The following is a 10,551-nucleotide window of genomic DNA, read 5'->3' as shown; positions in this document are numbered from 1 at the left end:
CAGCTTTGTTGTATGTTCTGAGGGACTATGTCACAAGGAAGGAACATCATCAGAAGTACTCTACTGGTTCAATCCTACATTGTAAATTTTTATCTCTTCCCCTCTCCTTGCTTTAAGAAGTAAGGGGTAGAAAGAAACAAAACTGTACTGCAATAACAATACACTAAGTACAAAACTAATTCTTCCCTGCTTGGAAGAAACAGTCGGAAATGTATTTGTGTTCTATTGCCTGTTTTGCTAAATCCTATCCTAGGAAATAATTGGTTTTGTTTCTTTATACAAGAGAATCAGAAATAAGCTCAAGATCAATAGTCGAAATTTGAAAGGATCACCTGCTTTAAGGTTTTAGTAAGTTAATTACTCCTTTGGTAATATTAGAAATTGTTCATCTGTTCTAAATCTATCATAATAAAAATAAAGTTTAGGAGTATAAAACATATCCCACAGCTCAATCACTGCATTGTCAATATCAACACTAGCACAACCACTATGCCCTAACTCTCAAAATGGGGCGGCATCTTTTTAACTTTAGTACATATTTTGTTAATTCTATGAGAGTGTTTTATATTTTTTTTGGTCATATTAACCTCACCTATACCTCCTCACAGATATCCCATTCTTTATCACCCAACTCTATGTTGTCATTTGTAATAATGATAATGATGATAACAACAACAACAATAATAATATAAATGCATCCAGTCCAATTAGAACCAGTTATGTACTTTTGGGTATAAGTGTAACTACTGGAGCATATTTCACCTTTTAGTGGAATATGAAAAACACCTGAAAACAAAAAATAAACACAAAATAATCATCACTCTCCTTCTTCCACCAGCTATTCATTACAAGTAGCACTTCAGATAGTAGGATTTTGTGACCATACCCCCTCCATATGGGTATTTGGTCTGGCTCTAATGTGTACAGGTCTTATGCATGCTGTCACAAATTCTGAGTTCATATATGCAGCAGTCCTGTTGTTTCTGGAAAACACTTTTTCATTGCCATCCACTGCCTCTGGCTTTTATGATCTTTCTTCCCCATCCTCTACAGTGATTTCAGAGTCTTGAAAGGAGTGAGCATGATATAGCTGTCCTATATCATGTGCTGACCACTCCACACTCTCATTCTCTGAACATTGACCATATAAGGGTGCTGTGTTAACCAGCCACTGCAAAAAGAAGCTTCTCTGATGAGGGTTGAGAGGTGAGTTGATCAATGGCTATAATGATTATTCATTAGTAGTTTGTTTAATTCTATGTTTAATTAACTCGATGTTAGCAGTAGATTCTGCTTCCAGGATATATGGTCTAGACATAGGTTTTGGCATGGTAATGGTACAAGTTATGTATTTCATCTTGTGGAGTAGACCTTAACTTTCATCAGAAAGTGGTTGCTTGCTCCTGTGATGTTTATGCCACTATTGTACTAGTGGACCATTTTTCCAAGCATGTCAGTACTATAACTCACAGGGATTGCATCTGGGGAAGAATGATGATTACCTTTATCCTCTGGTAGCTTGCATAGCACCTTTCAGCTTTATAAAACCTAGCTAACAGAGATGAAGCTTTCAGGTCCATGCCAACTTGATTTCATCTTGTTCTATGATTTAAATATGTAGTGTCTTCAACAATAGGGTCTTACCTTCAAGTTGTGGAACATAACCAAGAGCAATGGCAAAAATCTGTGATATTTGGCAGCCAACAGGACCCTATTGGACAACTCAGAAAGAAGTAGCTTATTCCTGAAATTTGGTTTCTTATTGTTAGCCGTTAGTAGGGACATCATTGCCCCATTATAGGGTGTTGGCTAAGTTTTCTGTCCTGCCTGGTTCCCACAGTCACTAAGTCCCAAAGAAATAACACAGAGGTCTACATCAATTATAAACTGATTGGCCTAGTAGATTAGGCCTTTTTATTAATTAATTTTTGTATCGAAACTAGCACATTATTTTTATCTACATTAGCCATGGGCTTGGTACCTTTTTTGGCGAGGCAGTCACATCTTGCTTCCTCTGCAGCTGGGTCACAACTGTGGACTACAGAATCCTCTTCCCAGAATTCTCCTGTTCTCATTGCCCCACCTATACTTTCTGTCTGGCTACCAGCCAATCAGCATTTCATTAAACAAGTACAAGAAACAAATGTTTACAGGGTAAAACCATTGTTCCCCTAGCAATAGGGTATCATCATCTTAAAAACAAAAACAAAAGGTGTGCTACTTCCTGGTATGTAGTATGTGTTATTACATCTCTCAGGCAATTGTCTGTTTAGCACATGTAATTCCCACTAAAATACTAAAAAGTTTGTGTCTTTTGATTTTATGCCAGGTACTTTATTGTGTTCCTTAGCTGTATTTATTTGATTGCCATAAATCCTATTGTGTGGTTGGCACTTTATCATACAAGTGAGGATAGAGAATTTACTTGTGTAATGTCTTGCATCTCTTGAGCTGGAGATCTGAGATAAGAAAATGTATTAGTTTGACTCCTACATTAAGCTTTTCGCCACTCTATTATTTCCAAAACCATTTCATCTTATCAACTAAATTATATATAGGTCCAAACTGCTTAGTTTAACTTTAGAGTCAGACTGTCACCTCTTAATGAGATTAAGGTCAAATTACTTCAATTCCCTTATCCTTAATGTCCTTGTCTGTAAAATGGGATAGCATTGCCTAATTCATGGGGATCATAGATGAGATGAATTTATGTATGAAAAACATTTAGCATAGCACATAGCACATGATAAATCCTAAGAACATGAATACTAATGTTACATGAATTTGAGTGTACAGTAGAGAATACTCTACCTTTTGAAATGGTCCCAGCTTATAATATTTATCATACCATGATTATCCCATTATACAGAAATTATTTCTTGTTCTCAGGGCCAGTACAATAAACTTACTAGTAACATAATCATGGATAGTCTCCTACAAAGCTTGAGCAACTCATTTTTTTTGGTAAATTTATAGACTTTATGGATAAGATACTATCTGTTTTAGCATTATACTAAAAATGAGAACATTAAACAAACAAAAAACTATGAGATAGTTACCTTTCATTTGAGAAGACAAGTGTTCAGTCAAGAAAAATACCAATGGCAAGTACTGAGCAGCACATAATCGAGTATTCAGTACTATACTCTTTACCTGAAGAAGCATAGAGCTAGGCAGGTATGCAAGAAGGAAATTAGAATTCACATTTGAGCCAATTTATGAAAATATATATTCTTAAAGCATGGAATAGAGTTGACTACTTGAATGTTAGCTGAAGTAAGAATAAGTATAGCATGGTAAGCACTGGGGAAAATGTCACCTAGCATGTCCCTCATGCTTCTCACATTACTTTACAGCATTGTTTCCTAGTCAGTTCCTCTCAGCATTTTTGTCGCTGTACTCACCTTCTTTTTCTTTTTTCTCCAACACTTCTCATCTCTTCTTGAACTGAATTCCTGTTTCCTCATGAGTCTCAATTTTGTATCTTCTCAGTCTCTACCACTATTCCTGAAATTGTCCTCCATGATGGAAAATTTATTATCTTAGCGTCTGGGTCTACAACACTACCCCAAAGACTGCATACAACCCACAGATGCTGAGCATTTGACAAAGAAATCTATCTGTACCACAGTACTTTTTTTTTTGTTTAATGACCAGGAGTGCCTTAGTGTTGAGGCACTGATGAGCAAATGATAGCAATGGTTGCTTTGACTGAACCATGCTATAGACTAGACCAGTTAATGTGCACATAATCACCATGTGATGTACAGTATTCTTGTCTTACTGAGACAGCAGCCAAGTACTACAGACAGAGTGTAGTATTTGGCGCTCACATACATATATAGAAACTAATAGGAATAATGTTTGAATATATACCTTAACATTCTGTGTCTTTGTTGATATCTTAGGCCAACTTGTAGTGACAGGACATATACAAAATCTGAGTCACAGGAGTAGATCCTTGAAGGGGTGGAGATGACAAAAGTATAGAAGAGATAAAGATGATATATATTGAATTGTGCCCCTCCCTCAAATTCATGTGTTAATATCCTAACCCCAGAAGTTGGTCTCATGTAAATAGTTACACATATGACTAGTGAAGGTAAAGTTCTGCTGAAATAAAGTGAGGCCTAAATCTCGTATGATTTCCTTATATAGAAAGACTGATGTCCACATAAATATGAATTTATATGCAAGTGAATGTAATGACTGCAATAATAGCCACTAACATGCTAGGTTCTGGGAGACAAGGCTGGAGCAGATTTATCCCTATAAGTTCTCAGAAGCTATCAATGTTAAGGCTTTGATCTTTGCTATTTAACACCCAGAACTAGCAGGTAAACATGCCTATTGTTTAAATCACCCATTGAGGTAGTTTGCTACTAAAGAACCAGGAAATAGGTATTACAGTAGGGAAAGCAGAGCATTAGAGTTCCTAGGAGACATTCCTATTGGTATCTTATCCTCGTCTCCTCCCCGTATAGCCAAGGCTCATCTTTCAGACAAGATCCAGTTATAATGTTTAACTAATGTTATTCCTCAACTTGACAGGGGGACACAAGATGCTAGTTACATATTAAAACACCACTTCTGTTTATAGTATATATCTGTGTGAGTGCTCCTGGAACAGAATAACATTTGAATCTGTGAACTGAGTAAAGCAGATGGTCATTGCCAATGCTGAAGGTTATCATCTAATCCATTGACAGTCTTTAATAGAACAAAGTGGAAGAAGAGACAATTTACTCGGTTTAAGTTGAGACATTTGGCTTCTAGTGAATTTAGTCACCTGAACTTCTGGTTTTTTGACTTTCAGACCTATAGCAGTACTTACACCATGAATTTCCCACACCTTGTCCCTAAATTCTTGACTCACTGGACTTAGAATGAGTTGTATTACTATTTATTCTTGAACCTCAACTTTGCAGATGGCAAATTATGAGACTTCTCAGCATGTATAACCATGTTAAATAATTCCTTCAATAAATGAATCACTCCATAAATCTAAGTTAAGGATACATATATCTGCTTTTGATTCTGCTTCAATGGTTAGAAATTATCAATACATAAGTTATCAGGCATTTCTAAGGCACCACTAAATTCTTAGAAGAAGACAGTAGACTCTTTTATTTTATTTTATTTATAAAAAAGTCTATCTTTTTTATTATACATACCCAATCCAAATTCCCACTCCCTCCCTTTCTCCCACTCCCTCCACCTACCCCCCACCCCTATCCACTCCTCAAAGAGGGTTAGGCACATTGCTTTGAGGAAGTTCCAAGGTTTCCATACTATATCTAGGCTTAGCAAGGTATCCAACCAAAGAGAATAGGTTCCCTAAAAGCCAGTAGGGATAAATCCTGGTGCCACTGCCAGTGGCCCCTCAGTCTACCCCAGTCATGCAACTGTCAACCACATTCAGAGGGACTAGTTTGGACCTATTTTTGTTCCTTTCCTGTCCAGCTAGAATTGGTAAGCTCCCGTTAGCTCAGATAGACTGATTTAGTGGGTGTCTTTATCATGGTCTTGACCTCTTTGGTCATATTCTCACTCCTCTCACTCTTCACCTGTACTTTGGGAGCCCAGTGCTACACTGTAGGTCTTGCCCCTGTCTTCATAAGTTGCTGGATGAAGGTTCTATGGCAGTATTTAAGATATTCATTGGTCTGACTCCAGGGCAAGGCCAGTTAGGGCACCCTCTCCTCGACTGCTTTTAGGATCTTAGCTGGTGTCATCCTTGTGGATTCCTGGGAATTTCTCTAGAGCCAGGTTTCTTGTTAGATCCATAAATCCCTCAATCATGATATCTCTTTTCTTGCTCTCATCTCTGTCCTTCCTCCATCTCTACTATCCCATTCCCTCAAGTTCTCCTCACCTCTCCCTTTCTCCCCTCCTCTTCCCCTTCTCCCCCCCCCCCTTCTCTCCCAATCCCCATGATCCCAATTTTGTCAGGATATCTTGTCTAGACACTTAAGGAAATATTCAGCATCTTTAGCAAATCAAAACAACTTTAAGATACCATCTTATACCAGTTAGAATGTTTAAAATGAAAAACACCAGTGATAGCCTATGCTGGACAGGATGTGGAATAAGGGGAACACTGATCCATTGCTGGTGGGAATGCAAAATTGCACAACCACTTTGGAAATCATTATGGTGGTTTCTCAGAATATTGGGAATCAACCTACCTCAGATTCCAGCAATAACACTCTTGGGAATATACCCAAAAGATGCGCAATCATACTTCAAAGACATTTGTTCAACTATGTTCATACCAGCATTATTTGTAATAGCCATAACATTAAATCAACCTAGATGCACCTCAACCAAAAAATAGGTAAAGAAAATGTGGTACATTTACACATTAGAGTACTACTCAGTGGTAAAAACAATGATATCTTGAATTTTGTATGCAAATGGATAGAACTAGGAAACACTATCCTAAGTGAGGTAACCCAGACCTGAAAAGATGAATATGGTATATACTCACTCATAAGTAGATACTAGCTATAAACAAAGGACATTGAGCCTAGAGTTCATGATCCTAGAGAAGTTAACAAGGTGAACCATATATATATATGGATCCATCCACCTGGAAAGTCGAAATAGACAGTAGATACTTAATTCTTCTTTTTAACTATTATATATATGCCAACTATTTGAATTATTGTGTAGGGAATAGCTACTTAGAGGCACTGCTCCTGGCCTCTATGTTTGTACTATCCTGTATGTTTCTATATAGCCATACCTCATAAAATCCCTCAAAGATAGATCCACATCATCTGTTGGTAGTTTCCATTGAAAGAATAAAATAGGAGCAGGAGATTTAGAGGCAAGACACATTCCTAATCGCTGAAGTAAAAATAATGAAGGTTAAAAAAATAATTATTTAAAGAGTAACAAGGCAAGAAATGTGTTTATCCTAACTCTGGGTCCTATCTGCTCCCCCTCCCCCCTGTACAGACTTACTTGGAGACTTTCAGCAGTGTGTAGTCTTCTTTTAGGTTCTAGCAATTTGTGTTCTGAATGTGACTCTTGAGTCGTGAAAGAATGAACCTTTCCTAATGAGTGGGGCTGAGGAAGTAAATATTTTAGTTCCTGTTATTTATGCCATTAAAGTGCAAAAGTGACTGTATATTATACATTAGTAGTCAACTATACTTGTGCCAATGAAAATTTGTTTGCTCTTCTTTCTTTATTGAAATGGATTTTTTTCATATATGTCCCGATTATGGATTCGCCAGTTTAGCTGATGGATCACCATTTGTAGAGTGCTGGTATATAGCATAAAAAGGCTAATATTTGGCTGCCTTGCCTTTGAAGACATCTTCCTAATTTCAAAGCTTTGGTGTCCAGATTTTTCCTGGGAAATGTCACTTTAGGGCCCACATTCTTTCTCACTGCATCATCAAACAGAAGAGAGAAATGAATAAATCTGTCTCATGATTCCTTTTTAGAGCTCCATATTGCCAACACTAGACTAAATTAATGCCAACCTGTGACCCTTTCAACGCTTCTCTTAGAATATATCAGCTCATAAATTTCATCATGAAGAACAAAGAAGAGATTGCTACAGAGTTTTTCCCTCAGTGATGAAATGGTATTGAAAGAACAGATCTAAACTGTCTCTGGCGTCCTTGCTTCTTATCCCCGTCTCTGTCCTTCACAGGCTCAGCATCCACTCACAGCCATTTCACCTTTCTTGTTTGAGACTCCTTCCATGACTACTTTATGTGACTGCTGTGAGAAGAAACTAGAAGGATCATGATAAGAAACATGAAGGCATTTGACCAAAACTTGAATTAAAGCTAAATTCAGCTTTATGGAAGAGGGGTCATTATTATTGTTACAAATCTCTTTTCTTCTAAGGAAGCTATGAAGGATAGAGGGATAGTTTCTGCATAGCTGGAGACATTACAACTGGTACAGGACACAGAATCCTCTTGATGATGAAGAAGCGGGGCAAGAGAGGGCAATGAACTCCAGAGAAAGCAGGGGCCGTTCCGAGAATTCCCCTTAGACTGCCTGGTGGTTGTGTCATTTCAATCTGAATTGATTTCTTTCCCTCTTAGTTGTTTCCTGGCAAGTTTATTGGAAATAGCAGGTGCTCATTATTGAATTCTCTTTGTTTATTTTCTCGTAGAGCTATTGAGTCAGTACCAAGCAGCCAGAATTCTTGGACACTAAAGTAAGTGATTCATTTCTCTATAGTTATCTATTGAATTTTGTGTAATAGGCTTCATCTTTATGTGTTAAAATTCCTGTGAAATTTAAAAGCTTTATTTTTACTGTAAAAATGACAAGAAGCAGCTACTTAGGGAAACTGGGATATGACAGGAAGAGAACAATTCTCTGATTGAAAAGTCGAAATGACAGTGCTTTTTAAAAAACACACGGAAATATACAGCGTCAGGCTTTGAACTAAGGGGCTAGACTTCCTAACACCTCATAGGGAAATCTTTGGGTTTGAGTCTGGAATATGAGGTCTATTTTGCTCAGTAGTAAGTGTAGTGCAATCATGCATTAGGGCTGATTTGGTTATAGGATTTGCCAACAAGTTGTTGGATAATGCTAGTTAAGGTAATTATTTACTCTTGCGTTTTGTTTTCTCTTGAAAATAAAGTGATATTTAACATGGTATGCTCTAAGTATTCTCACCAACTCACTTTATACAAAATGAGAATTTAGTGACCTGGCACATAAACTAGTAGAGTCTACTGTGGAGCTCAGCATTCATCTGCTTAGACAACACTTATTAGGATGTTGCAATGAGAGAGGAATTAAGAGAGAAACGTAGACAAAGGAAATTTCTAGGCATTGACATCTTGTATTCCACAGCATGTGCACAATTTCTGTCCTCTGCGATTGGGGCTTTAGCTCTATGGTAGAGCACTTGCCAGGCAAGCGCAAGGACCTGGGTTCAGTCCTCAGCTCCAGAAAAGGATGGTAGCTGGCAAAATTTCTCTCCTTCATCTCTGGAATTAGAGAAAAAGGGCCTTCAGTGCCATTTCTGTTCAATTGCTATTCCAACTCAATTTTTTAAATTATCATATTTTAAGAAAATATTGACTTGGCCTAGAAATAAATTTTGCCATGGAAGGGGGAGCCTAAAATTGAAGAATGCATGTAGAACATAGTTTTTACTGACAGATTACTGGAGGTAATCTTTAAACCAGTCCCACCTAACCTTGGAGTCTAATTAGAGACTTAAGTCCAGATTGGCTCTGCTTATAGGCTGAATTTGGAAAGAGAGAGTTACCAGCCAATTTGACAGAAAAGAAAAGGACTTGTCCAGGCTCTTCAGAAAAAGAGAAAGAAGCCTGGGCTCTAGACAACACAGAACGTAAAAGAAATGTGTATAATATCACAGAAGTGTTCGAAAGGTGCGAGGGCTGGGATAAGTTGCTAGGGTATGGGAAAACGAGATTTAGAGACAAGATTACCATAATAGATGTGCTAAGCTATTCAGGGCTACTATAACATTGTGAACAGTAAGCATCTCTTTACGTAAATGTCTAATTTGCACCAGTTATTTTGTTTAGATTCTGGAGGTACAGAGATGATTTAGATCTGGCCTTCACTCTTCAGAGTTTATAGTTCAGTGTGAACATACTATTTACATAAGAGGCTAATTAGAAAAGCTGTTTGAGTCATCCATGCTGGCCAGCACAATCCCAGCACTGTGGAGGCTGAGGTAGGATGAATTTTGAGGCTAACCTGTTATAAACAGTGAGTCTGAGGCCAAATTGGGCTATACAGTGGGAACTTACAGGACCACAATTAAGTCATGGTTGAAGACAGTGTTCTAGTCTCTTAACCCAGTCTAGAATGTGACCTGAGACAAAAAGCTTTTGTTGTAGCCTAAAAGAAGGCTGACAGTGATTCAGAGAATGAAAGGGAATGATGGGATATTAAGGATGAGTACTAGAACATGGATGAGAGGATACAGGGTTGGATAGAGATGTCATTCAGACTTTTGATTGGGAAGCTAAGTGAATGGCGATGTCATTCATAGAGTGGGACAACCCGGAATATTAACTAAGTATGGAAAATATTGAGTAAGGTCTGGAGCTGGGAAGATACAACATGGTGTACACCTCTAGAAATAGCCAGTGGAGGTGTTTGTGGCACCGATTCTTCTGTTTTCAACTTCATTTTTGCTCTTTGAATAGGTTGTTTCTCAAACATATCTTAAAGAGAAGAATGTAATTCTTTTTGGGGAAATGGTCTGTAGTCTGGCATCCAGAATGTTAAATAAGATCAGTGTATACTAATTACAGTCTAGTTTTTCCATCCTTAGGAATTCCAATGCTTGACTAACATGCTTAGGGATCTGAAGTGATAACATCAAAAAAAAAAACATTGATGAGGGAATAATTCAACTAAAGTCAACCCTTGTCTATAAAGTTTTGTTTCATCCATGCCTACTTGAAAATCTAAGATTGTCATTCTCTTAAGGAGTCCTTTTGAACACCATTGTGGCAATTAAATTTAGACAGAATGAGGCCACATCTCCAAACATTTTATCAGGCATCAAGATGGAAAGTGACA

The sequence above is a fragment of the Microtus oregoni genome, unplaced genomic scaffold (assembly GCF_018167655.1).
Source record: "Microtus oregoni isolate MIOR12 unplaced genomic scaffold, Mior012 000052F_001, whole genome shotgun sequence".
NCBI classification, from domain to species: Eukaryota; Metazoa; Chordata; class Mammalia; order Rodentia; family Cricetidae; genus Microtus; species Microtus oregoni.
This window is presented reverse-complemented; position numbering follows the sequence as displayed.